General features: G+C 36.6%; 1 protein-coding gene across 3 annotated transcripts in view; it reads right to left on the reverse strand.

The window, feature by feature from the left end:
• raly (RALY heterogeneous nuclear ribonucleoprotein) overlaps positions 1-23,591 on the reverse strand; it is a 124,101-nt gene that overhangs the window by 99,349 nt on the left and 1,161 nt on the right. For all 3 annotated transcript variants that reach the window (XM_067460378.1, XM_067460376.1, XM_067460377.1), the window contains exon 2: positions 19,080-19,164. The gene's annotated coding sequence lies outside the window, so the exon portion shown is untranslated. The remainder of the gene's footprint in view (positions 1-19,079; positions 19,165-23,591) is intronic.

Consider the following 23,591-nt stretch of genomic DNA (forward strand, 5'->3'; position numbering starts at 1 on the left):
ATAATAGGAACACTAACGATTTCAATAGGTGCCTCCGCACCTTCGGTGCTTGGCCCCTAATAATAGGAACACTAACGATTTCAATAGGTGCCTCCGCACCTTCGGTGCTTGGCCCCTAATAATAGGAACACTAACAATTTCAATAGGTGCCTCCGCACCTTCGGTGCTTGGCCCCTAATTAAATGTATAAACTTTACAGTGCAGGTGCATATACATGCACAAACAACATGCATGCACGCACAAAATCCATATAATACATTTGTACAGAATAATAAGGGATGGATAATAAAGAACTCTTAATAATAATAAATAAAGATGCTTCTAGAGTTTGTACCGCAAGACACTGCCGTAAGCGTTGCACCTCATAGCAAACGCAGGATTGCAGACCAGTGTGGTGTCTCATGAAAGAAATGCTATAGAAAAAGCAGAGGATGTCCTTGAAGTCTGCTTATATAGAAAAACACACAGAATTCAATAAAAAGAGAAGACTGAAACTTCTACGGATGGGCTGATAACATCTTATTGCTTGTATGAGATATTTAACAGTACATTTTCCATGACCACGGCTGCTTTTCACTCCCAAGTTAAATGCACTTCACTCCGGGTATTTATTGTATCTTTTTTAAGATGCATTGCCTATGAGAAATATGGCCTAGAAATGAAAGACAGATTGAGACTGGAGCAGAAAGAGCATTTTGATGGAAGGAAGCTGTATGGATGCAGGCAAAAATACTATTTTTAATTTGCTTCTGTGTCTAGCTTTTTTGTAAAAACATAATATCTGTAAAACATGCTATATCTATATACAATCTTAATTAGTGCTGTCAATAAATAAATACAAATGAAGTAGACTAATCATTTTTTGTGACATGTTTTAAAACATTAAATTAACGTTTTTTTGTTTTTACAATGTTTTCAATAATTTGTTTAATATATTTTATTCAAATCTAATCTAAATTGAATATCTAAATGGTCTAAATGAAGATAAAACAAAGACAGTACATTTGAATAAATACTTGTTTAAATGTTATGTTTTTATGAATGTCATGCTTGAATGGTTTAAGAATTTGCATGAATAAGATCATATGTCGTATTTATTGCATCAAATATTGGTAATGCGTTGACAAACATTTAATTGCATGCGTTAACATTGACGGCACTAACCTTAATATAACATAATGTGTCATTTTTAGATAAATTACATTGGGGGAAAAACATTTTTCACATGCTGACATATTTAAGGTCAAGATAAAAAAATCTAAAAAAGAAAAACATGCTTGAATTAGTAATTTTGTACAATTTGGTCAAATCTTAAAACTCATAAATCATAAATACAAATAGCAAAATATTAAGCTAAAATCTGCCAAAGGAGAAAGCAAAGATGACTTAGTAAGAATAATAGAAACTACAGAAATGTCTATCTAGCCACTACAAACATTTTTTAACAGCTTTTAATTTTTTTTTATTGTTTTAACAGTATTTACTAATTTTCCTGTTTTTCCAAACCGATATAACTTTCTTTCTGACAATAAAAGCATATGTGGACTGAGTCAACCCAGCTCCATAATTACAAAAAAGGCCCATAAAAAAAGCTCATATCAAGTCTTCTGAAGTCATACGACAGCCTTCTGTGAGGAACAGACAGAATTTTAGAGTAACAGAACTTTAATTTTTTGGATGATCTGTTCCATTAAAATTAAGCAATATACATTTTTTATACAACTGGAAACAATTTGTACTCCAGTGTAGTAATGCTGGTGAATTAGATCCCAATCCTCCATAACTCATGAAGATGTCATTTTTAGTGCAGCTGTCATAACGGCAATATTAGCTGGTTGTGCGAGCGCTGTGGAGACTGATATATGCGCTCTGGCCTCTGAAATCCATTCAGTGAAACAGTCACATGGATTCTGACTCTCCTTAAGAGGTGTATGAGGCCGGGGGTGTGGGTCATCTCTGCAAGCTGGTCGGCTGAACAAATCCAGTTTTAGCAATGAATGTGACATCCACACGGCAATTCCATTTCCGACAGCCATATGGTGAGGGGACTATATACCTACCTTTCCATCAAACATAATTGACAATAAAACACATAAAAGCCCACATAGAGTGCGGCAAGTTCCGTCTCTTATCAGCTGGTGTGTACTTCCACATCTTGCTGAAGGAAAGTGCTAATTCCGACTCGCCAATCTAAAAATACCCCACCATCCACATTTCCAAACCCCTTGGCCTGTGACATTTCAGTGTCGGAACTTGCCACCGGGACTCGCCGGGATAACTCTGCCCCTCTAATCTGATGCTAACTGTTTTTGAATATTCTAGCTGATCCAAACACTTGAAAATTGCTGAAATTTCACTGGCACAAAGCTGACAATATTTCACCTTCACCCACTCAAGGTCACCCAAACATGAATAATGTTCATCATGGGCACATGAAAAATGTCCAGATGTCAATTTGCATGTTATTAAACTCTTCCAGATCTCATCTCATCTCCTTCAAACATCAATTCACTCTTAAAAATAAAAGTTCAGCAAAGACCTAACCCTAATCGAATAAATAAGCTGAATAAAGCTTTCTGTTTATGTGTGGTTTGTTAAGATATGGCAATATTTGGCTGAGATACAATTATTTTATATATTACAATTATATATATATATATATATATATATATATATATATATATATATATATATATATATATATATATACACACTCTAAAAAATGCTGGGTTAAAAACAACCCAAGTTGAAAAAATATAGACTTACGACTTATGACCAGGGTCACATATCATGGAAGTCAGATTTCAAAAGTTATAATATCATAAACATGTAAATAAAATAAAATATAAATAAAAAAATAATTTGTTGCATATTTTTAGGATCCTTTCCGAAAAGACAATTTAATGTTTATATGTAATATGGTCTTAAATGTACAGGTTTACTTATATATTGATACATATATATTACTACTTTAGTTTATAAACCTCACTATTTTTAAAGTTTTTGAAAGAAGTCTCATGAATGAGCATACATGCTCATCAAGCCTGCATTTATTTGAACAATAATACAGAAAAAACTATAATATTGCGAAATATTATTAGAATTTCACAAAAATATTAATTATTTCTGTGAGGCTGAATTTTCATCAGCCATTACTCCATTCTTCCGTTTTAATATGCTAATTTATTATCAACAGTTATGCTGCTTAATATTTAACCTGTGGTACTTTTTTCAGGATTATGTGATGAATAAAAAGTAAAAATCTTTTGTAACAATATACCGTTCAAAAGTTTGGGGTCAGTAATCTTTTTAAGGTTAATCTTTTTAAGAAATTAATACTTTGTGTCATACTAAGTGATAGTCCAGATTTACATTGTTAGAAAAGTTTTCTACTTTGAATAAATGCAGTGCTTTTTAACTTTTTTATTCATCAGTGGATCCTGAAAAAAAGTATTAGATTCCCAAAAACATTTTTTTTGTAGCATAGAGATTAAAAATGTTCTGCAACGGTATCACAAAAGAAAAAAAATCACTCTCCAGGCATGGCACTGTTAGCCCTTTACTAAAAACCTTTATTTTAAAGTGCGGGACGGAGATCTAAGGAGAAAAGCAACGAGGCACTGTTCTGAATCCGTCACTTAGATGTTGATTTTCATAGTCTTATTTAAATGCATGACTCAGTTATCAAATTCACGCTCGATAACAACATGCACATACAGGAAGATAAAGCTCCTCCAGGGCCTCGTGCTTCATTAGCAAAGCCAACGGTGGGTTTTCAATTGACAGAGTTTATAAATGGGTCAAGATTGCATTTTTGACTTCTCTCTAAGTTACAGGACAGTATGAAAGACGACAGTGATATCTCAATTGGAGCCACTGAAAAGGGTGTGAAGAATGACTAAATAAAGCATCTGACATTAGCAATTTTGCACATTATTTTTCAAAGGTGTCTTCATACATGCAGCGCCTATCAATTATGGTAACAAGAGTATGTGCCAAGTTGTCTCCAAGTGTCATTCAATGCTTGAAAGGTTCGGTAAAGGAACGGCTGACATCCTGACTTAAGGAATTAATTGAGCAACAGAAGGCTTGACAGGAGAAATGTGCAATGACATATCATCAGACACCGAGTGAAAACATCTGTAATTCATGCATTTCACAGCCATTTCAGAGCTTGCAAGAGACGTCTAGTACAGAAGAACCATCCATGGATGAATATCGCAGGACCAGATCTCAACATCTAAAATAGATATCTAATGTTTCAAATGCATGACATGTCCATGTCTATCAGGACTATCTACCTTCTCCAAGCGCAGCTTTTCAATGCACATGAACGCTTGCCCCAGATTTTTTCAAAGTTCCTCATGTTTGTGGTCCAATACGTGGCCCCTCTGGCTATCCAGTCCTGCAGGCTGAATTAGTTATTGGATACATCACACCATTAAAGAAGATTAACCAGGATTAGTGGAAACCCTTAGAGACACTCATTAAAAGAAGCTAAGTGTAAATGCTGTAGGGTACAAGATGTGCTAGCTGGATTACGCTCAGATTTATCATGGTAAAAGGCAGACTGAAAATATGCTCCACTGAGATGTTATGATTTTATGCAGAAACTCAAACTGCAAGTCTGACTCAAAAATGTATTTAAACATCAGCTGAGGATATCAAAGGGATACATCATATTTTCAAAGATGCAGAAGTGATTTCACAAGGTGAAGGATCGCTGTTTGTAATCAAAGGTAATTAGCGAGGAATGTAGAAAAAAAATTCATTAACATCACATCTTTACATCTCGAAGTCTCTATATGCAGCATTCAAAAGGCAGCGCGGCGGACATATTCAAAGTCGCATTCTTTAATAATCATATTAACATGTAACACGAAATTCCCTTTGACTAGTTCTGAAGCTTTACCTTTAGCCATTCCATGGATGCAGATAATGAATTTTGAAATCATTTTCATAAAAAATTAATCAAATTCAATTTCATCGCTCTCATTCACTGTTCATTTTCATGTCACGGAAGGCTGTTGTACTAACCGCGAGCCTCATTTGCAAGGAACCCCTCAGAATGGAGACCTCTGAGGGTCAAGTAACCAATTATCTATTCAAGAGGAAAAGAATAGAATAATTACACCTAGAGACCGTTTCTGTGACCATACAGCTCAGGACCTATTCCAGGAACCAGGAACAATCAATACTTACATCTGTTTTTAAGTGAAATCTCTAGACTCTTCCAAACTTTACTGTGCTAAAGAACAAATGTAAGGTGAAAGTTGGCTTGTAAAAATATGCTATGCAGTTAACCCTTGAGCGACCTTATAGACATTTTTGCCTTTTTCAGTGTTTTAAAAAAATGTATTTATCAGTTTGCCCATGTTAAAGGGGGGGTGAAATGCTGTTTCATGCATACTGAGCTTTTTACACCTTTAAAGACTTGGATTCCCATCCTAAACATAGACAAAGTTTCAAAAACTAATGTTGGACGTTTGATGGAGTATTTCTGTGTCAAAAATACTCCTTCCGGTTTCTCACAAGTTTCGGCGAGTTTTTTTTGAGTATGGGTCTACTTGACGTTAAATAGATCGGAAGGTCCTTGTATGGGCCGTACGGCTCTTCTCCCGGTAGGGTGCGCGCGCGCGTGACTAGAGGGAGAGAGAGGAAATGCACGCTGTAAACAGTCTCTCAGTAGCAGATCCAGTCGTCCGTGAACACTTATGACGCGCCGCGCTCCACTTTATTCCTATGGGTGACGTCGAGTGACTTCAACGCTTCAGCACAGCATTCCGGGAAGGCAGCGCTGCATTTGAACCAATTTGAACGGAGAAATGACGGGAAGCTTCAAGGCATCGCTTCAGTCGCCTCGCAAAGTGGATTTCCACGGTCACTGCTGTCACAGGACTTCACCAAATCATACCAAAGAAGTGTGTTTTTGACAGAGCGGTCCTGCTTTGGAAGATGCCGGTGAGTAAATCAACTTCAAATGTCTCTGCTATTGGCTACCGTCGCATGAGTAAACATCAGTAAACGATACGATCGCGTGCTTCGTCATTCAAATGCGCTAACGGTTACTCCATTGTTGTTCTGTATAACGTTACACTAGTCTGACGTGCAAAACCGTTTTGCTTGCTACTGCTAAGGTCTAACGTTAGTCACATACAATAGTCCATAAACCAAATCATGTCCTCATAAACTGCGCGTAAAGACACACAAAGTCCCCTAAATACAGTCCATACCACAGAGATGGACATCCTGATGTTGCCGTTTCTCCTGTTCAATTTATTGCAGCCTCAGATTTGATTGTGGATCATTATCTGTATTAGCTGAGATAGATGGGTTTCTCCACGCTTGAGGACGTCACCGCTTTGTGCACATTCGTCATTCTTTAGCTCCGCCCACACGATACGCCTCCAGGCGCTCGGTTTTTTCCGGAAAGACTCGCTACAGCCCATATTTCTTTTATAAATATGATAAAACTAAAGACTTTACGGAGATATGAAGGACGCAATACTACTCTATAGGTACTCAAGATTGACATGAGATTGACTGAAACTGAGTGTTTCACCCCCCCTTTAATGTCAACTGCATAAAAGTATGTATTTTTATTGGAATTTTGCTATTTCACCCCCCTTTTTTTCACATTAGGTACAAGAAATACTCAGGAAACTTAAGGAAAAATATTTCAATTAAATGTTTTATCCCAAGGATTATTAAATATAAAATGATACAATATTTGTTAAAGGCACAGTATGTAAGATTTTTGTATTAAAATATCCAAAACCTCTAGAACAATGTTTTATATTTTGTTGACCTGTGTACATACATTATCCCCAATGTTTCCAAGAATGTTTAAATACAGAGAAATAAGCAATTTGAACCAGGACACGTTGCCTATCAACGACATCATACTCGCGTTACACTCAATTTCCAAAGACGCTTTAATATGTGATGTGTTTTTTAGGCAGAAGATAAACTGTTTGGAGACATTCATTGACAGAAAACTAATGATTGTTCTCCAGCTCAACACAGTTAGTCTTATTGTTTGTTCTTGATTTACCACACAGAGTACCATGTTTTACCATGCCTAATATGATCTCGCTCACTGCAGTGTGAACAAGTGTCTCATAGAAGCGCCGAGTGAAGGCAGAGTAACATTTTAACATCAATTTAACACACGAAAGATGTGTGTTATATGATAAACAGCACTGCATTCCCCCACACACAGGAGCGGAAGAAGCGGAAGTGCTCGTCTGCGGCAGAAAAAAAGCTCTGAGAAATCAGGGCGTCAAGGCTATGCCTTTGCTTTGAATAAGCAAACTCTAGAGATGAAAAATTACATATTGTGGCTTTAATAGGCTTTCATTCTGTTGGCAAGGCTTACAAAGTATTCAGAATTTTCCTATTTTTTACCAGATGGTGCCATTTTCTCAGGTTTAGCCTATAAAGCAAATACTCGCTTTTTTCATGTTTTCTGCTTCTGCATATTATAGAGCCAACAGAAAATTGTATAAAATATGCAGCTAAATGTTTGGTTGTGTTGGTATGGAGGTCCGAGTGTGGCTTATATGTGTGCAATAAAATTGTGTGTGTAATATTTGAGAGAGAAAAACTCTAATGTAAAGCAAATCACAAATCTAACCACTGTGTGTAGCACTGGAGCTTTGCTAATTTGGTACTAATTTGGCATCCAAACTATTATTCTTTTTTTTTATTTAGAATATCAACCTCAAATTTGGAAACCAACTTATTTAGATTTATGTCTGACTTTCTAGCAGTTTGAGTTGAACATGTTTCATAAAATATAGGTATTTATATAAATAATAATAATGTTCAGAAATCATGTTCAGAAATATAAACTTCTATAACGTGTTTTGTTTCACTTTTACGGTTTCACTAAAACTTGTTTACTTCAATAATAATCTGGCAAGAGCTGATTTTTTTTTTTAAAAATCTTAATTTTTTTGACAGTTTTCGTCCTCTATGGACCGGTGTGTAACTTTTTAAATTGACACACAAGGGTGAACTAGCATAAAGTGTAATGCAAAAATACCACTTCAGAAGTCATCAGAGTTAAATGCTTTTTGGGACCTCTGGACCTCCATATAAAACAATAGACTGCTTTAAATGATTGAGGAGCCGCTAGACATGCGCCTGCACCAGAGCTTATATTAAGCAATTCATGAAGAAGAAAATAAATCAACAGGTCTATCCAAGTAACAAGCAGCAGATACACATGACTTGGATGTCTTTGCATTGACAAGGACAAAGGAGCTGAGCCCCAAGTAACACAATTATCTTCTTTTCTTTCACCTTTTTCCGCTGCCATTAAGCGAGAATTAATTGACACATTATCTTCCCATTAAGTGGTGATTTTCCTATCAGATACAGCCACTAGTGATAAGAGGACAGCAGCACACACGCATTACTTCTCCTTCAGGATTACACGCCACACCTGAGGACAGAGGTAAATGTTTTTCTGCACTGATGTAATGTGCTATTCCTGAATCAATTTATGATTGGACGACATATGGCCAATTTACTCAGAATTACACATTTTTTACTACCTGTTCATAATAGCACATATTTTACAAATGTTGTGAAAAATAATGAGAACACATTTAGTATGCCCTCATCATGTATGTCTAAATGTACAGGATAAAATATTAAATTCAACCTATTTGAATTTTCAACATATGATGGATGGAAATCATAATCAAGTGAAAATATGGGGGAATTGTTGATACTATTAATATATTTAAACAATGAATTTCACTACTGTGAATAATTGGCAATCCATTAGTCTTTTTTCTAATGAAAATGTTTCAAACCAAACATGTTCTCCTGCCATTATTGTTTAGTTTGGTAAATAAGTTTTTACTGATATCTTAACAAAAACCAGTTCCTTCAAGATATCAATCATTCTTGCTATATTGTCTAATGAATCAATACATCATATACACCTAATTGAATGAGCATGACTGAGTATTTTTGCATTATTAATATTATTCATTTGAAGCTATATACAATCATCAAATAATGCATTAATATAAATACAAAAATATGCTCTAAAATAAAAATAAAAATATTTAAGTGTCTGAACTTGACCAGATCATATCCCTGAAAGTCTGATTTACCATTTTAATGAAATGCTTCCAGATTACAACAAAAGCATATAAAATATTCATGAGTTACAGACTTCAAAAGGTAGCGCAGAAGAGGAATGACCCTGCAACCAGACAGAAAACAGCAAAGAGTCGCCAGGTTCATATTCCTGAAGAGAAGATATTTTAAAGCTCAATACGTGCCTCATCTTGAAAATCCTGAATTGAGTCTGTGTGCCAAAGACAGGGATTGAACACTGACACATTTTTTCTTACCCAAGACCACATAAGCAGCGCTTCTGGATGTGAGGCTTTCTGAGGTCTTTCTTCATCCCTGCGTGTTGTTCCTTGGCAGAAACAAGCAGGCGAAAAAACTGAATTCCATGCGATGGAACGGTTCCTCTTGTAAATGATTCAAGGATCAGTCATGCCTGATTAGGCCTGAGCCAGAGATATTGGAGAAAATGGAGGGCTTGTGTACTTCTGAGCCCCGCTGAAGCTGACTGACAACAGTGGGCTTCCAACATGTTCAATACTGTAGACGGCAAAGTAAGCTTTTATTTGATGCACAATAAAAGCTTGTAATGCTCCATTCTTTGCCAAATTGGTTCAGACAAGATGACACAATGAAGAGAAGAAAGGCATGATGGGATATGACTTGGGCTGTGCCAGCAATAAGTCAATCAAAAAACAGAAACCAAGACTCAGCATTGAAGTGGTGTCTTTTAACCTCTATAGAAAATTATACACAAACTAACACATTCCTAGAATAGATCGTTACTAAAATTAGTTTTACTTCCCATTTTAACCATATTTTGAAATATTTTTCATAATCTAAAAAAATATATTGTTTTGCCGTAGTCACGAATCGTGCTCAATAAGAGCTGAAAAGCAACAGCGAGAGACTGAAGGTCTTTCACACGCCGTGGCAAAAGTCTTGTCAGACGTCATACCGTAGCAGCAAAGGGTCCCTTCATTAATTCAAAAGCTTGACCCCGGGGGGTACGAGCCACGACTCAAGAACTATAGAAACTGACATCAATGTGCACCACCAGAGCTTGGCAGTAATGCACAAACTAAGCTTGAGAAAGCTTGGAAAATGCATCTCAACTGTATCACCTAAAATGTAGTCCCAGATTTTAACATTTATTAAATGCTGTGCAGCATGTTACTGCATTATTGCTGTGCATATACATTGTTTTATTCCTCAGAGATTGCTCTTTAATAGCTTTTTTATAGCTCTTCCGGCGTTAAAAAAAACTACTGCCAGGCATTGCTAAAGACACGCAGTGATAAATTAGCGCTCAAAAGGCGTGGACAGGGTTATTTTTGCGGCTGATCATATTGCATATGCAGTTGTAGAAGTTTCCCCTTCAGATGCAAAATTTATGGGAGGAAAGTATTTAAGGGTGTCGTGAACTGGCTTTTTATTTTTTTTTAAACTGTTGTCTGAGGTCAACTAATGATGTTTGTGTGGTTTTTACTTTGAAAAACATCATAACTAATAAGTAATAGGCTATTTACTACACTGGTTTTGAGGCTCTCTCCTGAACGCTGGGTTTTGATGGGCGTGTCACTGGAGTATTGGAAGAAAACGCCCACGGCTAGGATTGGATAAGATGGGCTTATTTAATGAGCTTAAGTTCATCTGTCAGTTCAGGGAGAGGAGAGAATGAGGGAGAAGCGCCAACTGGAATGATTGTCTCGATCACACGGCTCGTAAACATCTTTATCAAACAATGATTTATTTCTCATCGACAGGTGATTGATTGGACTATTATACACATAGCCCACAAGATCAGACGATATAAGCACAAACCGCGCACACACACACACACACACACACACACACACACACACAAGGCGCGCGCGTTGCCCTTCAGATGTCAACTCGACAGAGAATAGCAGAACAAGAACGGAATAGAATAAGATTCATCAGCCTGCCGGGCTTCACGAGCCCTGGCCCATACGTGTCTGAGTCCAGCGTGCTAAAGGTATGTTTCTGTTAGACACGTACACATAATCAAAACAATCTATAACAATGCAGTACTATTACATTTAAAAACACGTTTTACTCACGTGTGTTGCACCATTCCTGTCAGATCAAAATGCAGCATCGACCGGAGATTTGTTTGCAAACGATCCCGCAGTGAAATGAAGTGAACATGTCTTCCACACATGAGCTGGAACTTCATTAAAAATAAATTAAGTATCACACATTCCTAATATCAGAAGGAAGCTTATGCAGCGACGGTGTTCTTCCACAATATCTTGCTTGCTATATTCCACATGGTTATTGCTGCTGGCTTGTGATCGACCGAACAGCTCAATGAGTCTGTGGGCGGGGCTACTGAATTACATGTTCTGTAGAGGCGGTGTTTCGTTGTGCAGTAACGTAAGTATGAAGCACAGGACCGTTTGCTCGGCCTGGTGTCTATAAAAGCTTTTCTTTGACTAACAAGGAAGTTTTCAGCTCTGAAATGTACAGAATAATCGTTTATTACCATGACCTTTTATATATCAAAAGCTCAAGGGAAAGTTGATTTCTCAATTCATCACCCCTTTAAATGAATCATGCGGTTTGCGCTCCTCAATTTACTGATGTGTCTTAAACCAGACGCTAACTGGTAGATTGTGTTGGTCATTATGGAAATGATCCGGCTGCGTCTGTTTTCTTTCATTTGTGGGTTGTCAGTAGATCACGTGCAGAATTTCACACTCCCGTTGACATGGAATTGAACACTCACGCTAATTTGCCCTGTTTAGTAAATCTTGCCCTTACTGTTTAAAGGGGATATCAGATTAAATGTTTATTTGTTTTTTGTAGCTTTTTTTTACATTTAGTTTTTGGCTTGTCAGTCAACTGTGTCATCCAGAGAGCCGTTTCAACGTTTTCTACAGCTATAGTTATTCGAAGCAGCAAAGGCCGTGACACTCTCACACGTATCACTAAGTGCTGTTTTTATTTTTATTTTAATAAAACAGCTGAAGAGTATAACAGTACACTTGAACTAATCATTCAATGAGTTGCATTTTCCATCTCTAATCCCCTCAAAAAAGTGATCTGGAATCGAAATGTCCTTATTATAAAGTCTACAGTTGCAGCAATTCTCTGTAGGTGCCAGAATGTTTAATATTTCATTAGAAATGTTTGTTTTCTGTTTTAGACAAGCTGGTGCAAAGAGTGAGAGATAGTAGGGCTACAGTCTCTGCGTAATACATCACTAAACACACACACACAGAGAGAGAGAGAGAGAGAGAGAGAGAGAGAGAGAGAGAGAGAGAGAGAGAGAGAGAGAGAGAGAGAGAGAGAGAGAGAGAGAGAGAGAGAGAGAGAGAGAGAGAGAGAGAGAGAGAGAGAATGGGGAAGCCTAAATTAACCCATAACTCATGGCAGAGGTCAGGCCTTCTTATATAGAAAATATTCCTTTCAGCAAATACTGCAGGAAAAGAACATTTATTATTGATAGAAAAACACCCAGCAATATATAATAAACAGATGACTTGGCTTAAAGCTCACTGGGATGCCATCCATCAAATAAATGTTCTCTTCATCTAGCAAAATTGACCACTGTCATGAGCTTTGTACAATGAACAAGACCACTTCTGTAAATAAGCCACAGGCCGGGGTTAAACTGCCCATAGACACTGAGAATATTTGTATTATTAATCAATATTAATATGTTTAGTTAACTAAGCTTTTGGGGGAGTGTTGTTAATTTTCTAGCAAATATTTGTAGGGTATTAAAGTTCATTTTATACATACATCATAATGAAAGGCTGCTCATCAAGGCGGCATTTATTTGATCTAAAATACCATAAAAACAGTAATACTGTGAAATATTTTTATACCGTGTTAAAATTTGAAATTACAGTATATTTCAGGTTAATAATTGCATTTCTTTCACAGTAATTCCATCTGACTTCTCTTGTATCTAACTGCACTCTCAAAAAATCTGAAGTACGCAATTATCTTGTACTGGCAGTTTCTGACAAAGAGCGTGAGATTGTTGATTTTATTGTTCTGTTTTATTGCCAGAACATGACAGAGATCATAGTGGCTTTGAGCATGAGCTCTTGAAGCGCCGCCCTCTGTGCCAAGATCACCAGCTCATTTGCATTTAAAAGGCACTTTTTGCTAAATTTGAACATGCTATAAAAAAGTATCTGTGAGGTATTTTGAGCTAAAACTTAACTTTTAAATACACACTCTGGGGTTTGAGATATCAGTGCATTCACTTTCATTAAAATATCAAATTTGTCTAAACAAATGAGTCCACTGTTAACATACGGTACAATAAGAGTAAAGAGCTACAAAATTGACCAATGTAGCTTAGATAACTTTTTAAATTGGAGCCGACATTGAGATCTCAGAGCGTGCAGATTGTCACTGATCTCTTCTAGTCCACAGGATTTCTCGTGTCTAACTGCACTCTCAAAAAAATGTCTATAAACAAACAATATTATAAAGGTACCCAGCATGCAGTGCGCCATAAATAGATCATGCAGTGCTGTTTCTTGATTCTTGTTGGTTTTATCTGTGCTGCTAAACTAATTTTGGTTCACTTTTAACAGTTTGTGTTGTTGGTTTATTTTGTAATCTTCAAAGTTTATCTTTATTATTTTCTGAGTGTCACCATTGATATGTTTTATATGTTGTGTTGCAAAATGATGTCACACCTTTCAGAGATGAATCTCACCAGCTGCTTTACTATTGTGAAATGTCCATCTACAAACAATTATGAATTTGAAATAAGATACTGGTAAATATTTATGTTGAAATAATGCTAATAATAGTATAGTTTGACAAACTTAAAACCAGTCAATTAGATTATCTTATATGCTAGCTTTTTTATCCTTTTAACAAATGATTTCATCTGTCACACTTCTGATTTGCCCAAACCAGAAATTTAAATATGATTATATAAGGTCCAAGATCTTAAGGACAAGGAATACTGATCACCATCATGGTGACTCCAAAACAATTACTAAATCATACAATTTCTTACAGTGGCATGCTAAAGACAACTTTACAACGTGAATTCACAGTAAAACAAGAGCAGTAAATGACTGCGATGTGAACATTATTTAGCTATTAATTGAAAATGACCCAGCATGCCCCACTTGGCTACTTTTGCTCTCAGGGTCCCCCTACAGTTTGGAAAAAATAATGTCCTCAACTACTGTCGTAAGCTCAGTCATCCTACAGCAGGGGATGCCATCGCGCGTGCATTTGTTGACATGACAACCCTGATAGCCCTGAACTAGTGATGCGCGAGTCGTCTCATAACCCGCAGAGCCCGTATGTCTATTTAATGGTCGCGGGTGCGGGGCGGCTTGTAAAAATATATACAGTGGTGCGGTGCGGGCCAAATAACTTCATAAAAGCGTCCCGCGGGTCGGTGCAGCACTAACAGTTCCCCTGAACACTGCAAGAGGAGTTCTTCTGGCGTCGCGTGTGAAATGTCTTCATCCCAGGTAACGTTACAGTCAGTGGCATATGTTTCAGCATGTCATATGAATATAATTTCATGGGTTTTATTTTTTTCAAACTCCAAATAATCACGATGCTCACGTTTACAAGCCAGCATCATTATAGTAGTCTATTGGTTACCGTTTTACAGAATCTATATGATACTTCAGTTCAATGTTTGAGTGGCTCACCGTAACAAGCAGGACAGCATCGGTCGGGCACGCCTCCTTCAGCTCACGCCGACGAGCAAACGCTGGTCACATGTTGATCCTCGTCCTGCCTTTAATCACATCACTTTTTCATTTCCTCTTATTGCTTTCCTCCAACAAAACCTTTTCTTTCTTATTTGTCTGTGCTGCTTCGGACATGACTATATTATCCGACGAACAAAGTTGGGCTCGCACGTCCGAATGTAAGGAAGTGTGGGTGTTGGTGGAAGTGACGTATATGCCGTAAAGCAGTCGAATTTTGTAGTTCTTTTTTTGTTCTCGGGTTACTACCCGAAACCCGAAGTTTAAAAGTACGATTAAAAACGATACAGACCCCATCAGGCTATGGCAGACGTGTCATTCAACCTATTGTAAGTCGATTTATCATCACAAGAGTCTTAAAAAGTATATTATGAAGGTTGAAAAGTTACCTAGTGCTGCTTTAATATCACTGTAAGTTTCTGACTACAGTAATTTAATGTAAAATAATACTCTTTATTCCTGCACATTGCTGACATTGTAGTTTAGAATATTTGTATTTATAATCTTATTAAATATATTTACAAATATTTACAGTTTATTATGCATTAATTTATTATACTTAATGTATTCCTGTTATGGCAAGTAATAGAAAGTTCAAAAGAACAATTTATTTAAAATGCAAATCTTTTGTTATCTTTTTTCAGTAAATATATTTCTTCAGTTCACTTTTGATTAATGTAATGCATTTTGCTGAAAAAAAGTATTAATTTCTTTCTTTAAAAAAAAAAAAGACTGCACACTTTTAAATGGTAGCATGTTAATATGCTTTCACCCACATCCAAAATCCAAATTTAACCCCTGGCTACAGGTCCCCCATGTGGGGAGCGTTCCAAGGAAAGGCTTACTCATTTCCATGAAACACATCAGATATATTCACTGCAAGCTCATTAAGTTCTTATTTTAAAAAATGTGCTTTTACTAAACACACATAATTGTGCCTGATTGGCAAAGCATGGGCCTAATTGCAGTCCTGGTGAGGCAGGTGATGAAAATAGCTCATGAAATTGACTTCAAAAGAAGTTCTTGCCTTCCCTTCCGTAGATATATGAATGAATTCTGACGGCTAATTTAACTTAAGTGAAGCAGTGTATGGTTTCCTTTAGCCTCTCTCTCAGTAAGCAGGATTAGCCATGATCTCTCGCCAATGTTGCAGTCGATGTGTGACATATCTGATCATCGAATGAATAACATTTTCATGAAATTTCCACAGAGGTGAATTTATAATTCACGTGCACTCTCTTATGCTCTGGTGCTGATTAGACAGAGATGCTGGAATCACTGCCGGGATCTGCTCACCATCTGATGCACATTTACCATTAAAACACTGACCTTGTTGCAGTGCTTCCTCTAATTAATGCTCATTCAAGACTTTCATGCCAAACACATTTAGCTCAGTTCGTCTAAAAATATTTAGCCCACCCACATTCAAAACAAATTTGCTAATCATATTCTCAATATTGCCTGATTGTTTGCTGTTTAGTGACTGAATGAAGAGTGATTTTATTTACATGCATTGAAAAGTTCAAATTTAATTTGCTACAAATTCAAATTGCTGATATTACACAGATTTTTATAAACACAATCTCGTACACAAAACCCTTTCAGTTTGACTTAATATATGCAGTCTAGAAGTAAAAGCATGCTGTATTATTAAAACAAACTCTTCGATTGCTTAGAGGCTGCTCAGCTCAGAAGATTGGGAATATTTCATTTTTGTATCAACTTTGTCTCAGATACCTCTCCTAAAACTTCTAAGGAGAAATAAAAAATGAGACTTTTAACTGTTGACATGCTGTAATACTAAACAGCTATAAAAATTAATGAGCATAGCATATCTCAGAAGACTGACTCTCTGCAAAATCTGAGCACCTATTATGAATTCTTATGAAACTCTATAGAGGAGATTTTAGATGAGAACTTCACAGGAGGAAGAAGGAAACTTCAGTTCTTCAGTCTTTAATCTCTGTCTACTGTCAAGGTAAAACAACTGAGATATTAGAGATCTCGTTTGTGATATTTCTTTCCTTATGTCTTGGCTATTAAACTTTAAAGGTGCTGTAAGCTATTTTTTAATACCACATATAAAATGTGCTGTACTGTATATGACACATATCACTGAAATAGGTGTCCCGAGAAATTACACCCGTCTTTGCGAATGCCCTATAGGCATTGCAAAGAGCATAAAAAGTTAGGGAGTGAGTCACACTCTTTTTTTCCTTTTTTTGCCATTTAGAAATAACTTCTGTCTGTGAATCCTTTTGCGCATGGTATTCTGATATTTAACACCGATAACATTTGAACCCTTATACCCATCCCTTGGGTCTTTAGTGACCCAGGATGTCATTCACTAACCTTCTCATTCATTTTTTGACATTAAACATAAATCTTCCTCAATCAATTAATTCTAAACAATATAACAAGGAGAAAAAAAGAATACAATTATAAAAGAATACCTGTTTTCCATTAGTTTTTTTGGTAAAAATATAGGAGGAGTCGCTAATGACCCGAGATGTGTAACAATGTAAGTATATTTTTTTGTACAACAATAATTAAATCTTTGATGACTGAATCAATGCAATTCACCTTTAAAGTGGTAATGTCTGATGCACAATGATTAAGTAACATTTCAACTCTTAGTAACCGCAGAAAGAAAACAAAAGAATAGAAAGTATCATCGGCAAAACATGAAATGGCTCAGAGATTTAATGCACATCAAGTGATGAACTCAATCAAATATTAGTGTCAGTGTCACTTGATGGTGGATCTGGCGAAAAAGCTGGCAGCGATCGCAATATTGATTTAGAAGATGTTGAAAATGAACGTTTTGAGAATATGTTTGAGATGGCGAATATGAGCCAGAGGCTGAATGTGCTGGGAAATGTACTCTGATGGGGATAGTGATGATGGTATAAAACATCTGCTTAAACTGAACCCTCCCAAGCTCCAAAAACTGCTTTATTTTATTCTGCTGTACTTGTTACTCTAATATCAGGAGAGTTTTATATTATGGCGACAGGTAGAGACCCATCTGTGGTAGATCCGGGTAGCTAAAGACCTGTAATAATGATTGGTGAAACATTCATGCATTTAAGGGTTAATGCTTTCAATTCTGACAAACCATTTCAGATTACAAGAGTGATAAACCAATGATTCAGAGTCAGACCTACTGAAATCAACAGCTCAACACAAACTAAGGAAATCAACTAACCACTATTAAGAACTATAGGTTTATATCAAACCCGTTATCGCAATATAAGGGGGTGTTTCACAGGACCCATTTTCGCTTCTATTTATGTGCCACATAAGAGTATCCAATTGCAGATGAAGGTAGGCTGGAGAAGGTTGCGTTTCTTTTAACTTGTCATGGCATATTATGCCCTTTTACAAAGTCTTGAATTTGCGCTCTACTAGAATATGTTTTCATGCTTCAATGTTCAAAAAAACAGATTGTTTCCCACATGACTGGCATTGTTGCAGCACCTCTTTCCCAGTCTGTCAGTAACACTCTCTATAGCTCTTATTTCCTGTCTCTATGAAGCCTGCCCTTTCGAAAAGTTCAATGTGCTCTGATTGGTCGGCTGGATCAGTGTGTGTCGTCACACTTGTGTTCTGAAAAGTCACACCCCTTTCAATAAATGCATTAGATCCATTATGGAAAAAAAGAGGGGAGACAGTGACAACACACTATAACGCAACTTAAACAGGCCTTGCCCCCTTTATTTTGCGTAAGCCTCAGATGGGAATTACTTAAATGAGTGATATTGTGATGTGTATGTTCCCGGAAAAAAAAACTAAAGACTTTAATCGAGTTTTTAGAAACAGTCAATACTGGTATAGAGAATACCTCCCTTTGGAGTGACTTCGTTCTTTATAACTTTGAATGCTCAAACAGCAACATTACTCACTGAAGAAAAAGAAAAATGTGAAAAAGCATAATACATCCACTTTAAAAACATATAAGGATCAAAGACGTCCATCTAGTGCATGCTACAATGAAAAACAATTAAAAATCAGTGCAAAAATGATTTCTATGTGAACCAGCACTAACAGTATGTCTAAAAACCTGCATTGTCTTTAAAATCCTCTCTCATGATTTGCAGAGAACATGCATGGCGCATTGGGCCCAATAAGAGTTCTCCACAAAAGCCCTGTTAACATTTGCCAGTAAACACTGAACTTTAACACCTTCACTCAGATCAAACAGAGCTAAGTCTATGTTTGTAAAGACTCGGGCATGGGAACCGAAGTTGCACGTACCTCTCAGATCTCTTCTGTGACCAGGGGACGGATGTGGATATGCTGCTTGGTCCCAGCTCTTGTGACCTGGAGTGTGTGAGGGATCCTGCGGTTCAAAACAAAGCAAATGCTTTTAGTAGCAGGATTTCAGCAGCTGAACACAAGAATAATACTACATTTTTAAATTAAAAAAATAGTTGTGCCTTCTTGTGCAGACCTCGCTGCCTCAATGTTGTGGGTGGTTACCAGGGTGTTGCGATGCAGTTTCTAATGTTTTCAGAAGGGTTGCTTATTAGCACAAGTCAAAAGAGCAGCCCAATGTGAGTCTATGACCGGGGTATTCAATCCTGCACCTGGAGGGTCGCTGTCCTGCAGAATTGAGCTCCAACCCCAATTAAACACCTGAACCAGCTAATAAAGGTCATATAGGCAGGATTGTTGAGGTAAGTTGGGGCTAAAATGTGGGACAGTGGCCTTCCAGGAGCAGGTTTAGACACCCCTGGTCTATAAGAATTTTTTTTCACCCAGGTAAAGACCTGACCACTAAATACAAGCTGCATGATTTGAGGCATCATTCATGTCTGAAGGAGTGCAGAATGTGGATTAGAATAGTTGGGGGTATACGAGTCACAAAAATGCACAATGAAATATGTTTTCCAATTCCCAGTTCACAAGCAATTTTACTTTTACTATGGAATTTTGCATGGGAAAAAACACAATTTTCAATCCAATGTCTCTCTCTTGACCCTTGGAAATTCATTGTATGTCTCCTCTTTCGCAGTCACGCCTAATGGAAACTTCCATTGACAACATAACTCATGAGTAACATGAGATATTCTATAATTTCAATCATGATGATGCTGACAAACATAAGCCTGTTTTACATCAAGGCCGGCCAAATGTAGACTCAAGCAGAGGATGATCAATCTAAGCACAGTTCTGATGTTTAATTCTGAATGTGTCGCGGGGGCTTTATCGTGGGATTAGTTGTTTGGGTGGCGGCAGCCACTGACATTTGAGGAGCATTCCAGTCATACAATATCCCGTGTGCTCAGCCACTGCCCCCTGCTGCAATAAGCACTGACAGTCACGCCACGCATCCTTCCCAAAACATCAGTCAGTAACATTAACTGGAAAACAAATGTTAGACGCCATCAAACATTCAAATTGAAATACCAGATATTTAAAATCAAATGGTCTAATTCTTTAAAATTAAAAGACATTGTGGTTGGCAGAGCTTTACCATATAAAATTCACAATGGCGATGTTATAAAACATTAGAGAATGCATTTTGGTGACTATATACAGTATTTGGTTGAATTTTATGTAATATACAAACCATTTGAGCTTAAAATCAGTAAGTTACTGTAAATAACAACAACAAAAAATTATTGCAACAATTCAATAAACTAAATAATATAAAATGCACATTCAAATGTAAAGACATTGTCTATGACAAGAAAATCTTTTTGCATAAAACCCAAACAAAAGTGATGTTTCATGCAGGGAAATTAACACTTTTTTAACATTTAATATTACACATCATCATCATTTTAACAATGTTTTACCATAAAAGCCTACATAAAACAAAGCACACACACACACACACACACACACACACACACACACACACACACACACACACACACACACACACACACACACACACACACATATATACACACTTTTCCCTTAAATGATATATAATAGATTATATATACTACAAAATTTGACGATACAATGACATGTATTGTCTTTTACAATATAACAGCATTTTTTGCAGTCTATTTCTGCTAAAAACGACATGCATTGTTTTGAGTGATGATAGGAAATGGTACTGGCAGTAATGGTTTATATCCACATGTAACTACAGGAGCTCTACGGTGTGTGTGTATGTGTGTGTGTGTGTGTGTGTGTGTGCGCCCTTTTTGTGGGGACCTATCCCCATAAGGATAGTAAAACCTGAGATCACCTACATTGTGGAAACCAGCCAGCGGTCCCCACTTATCAAAATGTTTATAAATCATACAGGATGAGCTTTTTTTAGAAAGTAAAAATGCAGAATGTTTCCTGTGATGGGTTGTGTTTGTGTGTGTGTGTGTGTTGGTTTATGTGGGTGAAATAACGAGGTTGTGATTTCCTCTGACTGTGACTGAATTCATTACACACCACAGAGACCTACAGTGTGTTAACAGCACAACTGCCCATTTACTCATAAAACTTTTATGCACATGTAATCTAAATTTCTAATTCATGATGTGCTTGATTCGACCAAACTAATTAATTAGTCAGATCATCTTTTTTTAATTTTCAATATTTCAAAAAATATGTGTACGGTCCCAATGTGAAAAACACCCATGAATAAAAAATACCCATGAGACTTTAATATTCCTGACATTTAGCTGGCTTAAAGTACTTTTGCCACTGGCTTTTGATGGAAGAAAAAAGTATAATGACTAATAATATCTGAACTTTTCACAACAAAGCTGCAAGCTAATCCAAATATATCCAACTGCATGTCAATGTCCCATCAGCGGTGCTGCTAACTAAAGCAGGGGTATAGTTAGTATCTTGAACCGTCACAAGATATCATTAAACCATAACAATATAAAGAACATTTCTAAAAGTCAAGAAATAATTAATAGCAACAGAAAACCACATTTTGACAAGTGTGAACACATACAGATGTGAAGCTTCTAAATAAATCACTAATTATTAGGGGTGCATCGATACCCTCATGTCACAGTACTGACCTCTTTGATGATATTATTGCGATACTCAAGACATAGGGTAAAAGGTTTAACAGATTCAGATGCTTAATTTGGTATTACATTGGGGGTGGAAATAAACAAGCGTGGACTTGGTGCTGGTAACCCAATGCACAGGACAATGGTAACACCAGGAAAAAATGAAAATATGATGAAAATACAAAATTATTTTAAATGAATACGCACTGTCAATGACTAGATATATTAGCCACGATTCCCCCATTGCATTATTATACATTATATCCAACACAATGCGGTAGCTTAATGACATACTGACAATAAAACTGCAAACTTTTCTCACAGTAATTTTCCTTTTGGGTGAACTATACACAACGCAGATCATCACTATCCACGATGCATAATGTTGCATATTTGTATCACGATATATTGTGACACGATGTATTGTTACACCCCTACTAATTAGTAAATTGTTAAAAATTGGTACTAGTGCTTTTTGCATGACTTTCTCCTGGGATGAATCACGCATTCTGAATAAACTGCTTTGGATAAAAGCATAGATAGTATTCTTTTAATTTTGCACAAACATATGTTACTATATTTCAAACATACATACTCTGTGAATTTTGTCTTAATGTGTAGATTGTAATTTATTTTTAACGCATGGACCCGTTATTTTATTAAAGCCTCGGTTTTAGTGCTGTCTCTGTGTTCTGTAATTTGAATTCAGTTGTTGTAAGTGGTCAACTTGAGTTGGATGTCCTTGAGGTAAGCAACAAATGCCATAGAGATAAGCTAATAATGGCAGTACAAGCAGAGGAAGACCATAATGAACCAACCAAACAACAAAAATCACCCCCAAAAACTGTACACGGTCACATCTCTGCCTTAAAGGAATACTCAATTATTTACAACTTAATGACAAAGATATTAAGATGTGCCTAACCTGGAATATTTCCTTTAATGCCATGACAACATACAGATAACATTGTCCTTCAAACTCTTTCATGAACAAAAATAAGAGTGCATCAATAGGAGGGCATGAGTAATACAAAGCATTACTGCAGAAAATGGGCTTAAAGTGCTTCACTGTTTTTAGAAGGTCAAACTGTATGCTTTTTTAATACTAAAACGTATGGCAAAGAAGTATACCTGGACACACGCAATAATGGACTTTAAAAGTGAAAGTGCATGCACTGAAGATCACATGAAGCCATTGAGGACTTTCAAGAGAAGCAAGTTCATGTCTATATTGAGACAAGAAGCATGAGATTGAGAAAAGAGACAGGAGAAAACATTTAACTCTTGTTTGTTGTGACCTCCAAATAAAGTATTGTAGCAGCTGAAGTGGCACCGTGGGCAAAAAAAAAAAAAATTGTTCTCTACCACGTCATTGTTTTTTTTGTTTTTTTGTACAAATGTTCAGTTATGCTCCTTTAGGTCAAACATGACCAACAACAACAACAAAACAAACCTTAAACGAGTTCTGAATATAAATGCATATAATCTTTTTATTTTAGTTCAGGGACATTGCATTTCAAACCGCTGCACATCACAAACCTTTATTAGTCCGGTTACATCTTCTACAGATCAAACTGTTGCATAGATGCAATTAAAAAGCTACAGCTGACTGAAGAGTCTTGTACATGGTAAAACAAGGTGACCCATAGACTGCATTTTTGGGATCATATAGCATGTTTCCAGTCAGCTATGCCCAAAAATGCTGCCTAAGTAGATAGCTCACTACGTTTTGAGACACAGCCAGTAATTCACAGAAGCAATTTCACAACATGCTTGAAGGGTCATT

Source organism: Pseudorasbora parva, chromosome 12 (genome assembly GCF_024679245.1).
Source record: "Pseudorasbora parva isolate DD20220531a chromosome 12, ASM2467924v1, whole genome shotgun sequence".
Lineage (NCBI taxonomy): Eukaryota > Metazoa > Chordata > Actinopteri > Cypriniformes > Gobionidae > Pseudorasbora > Pseudorasbora parva.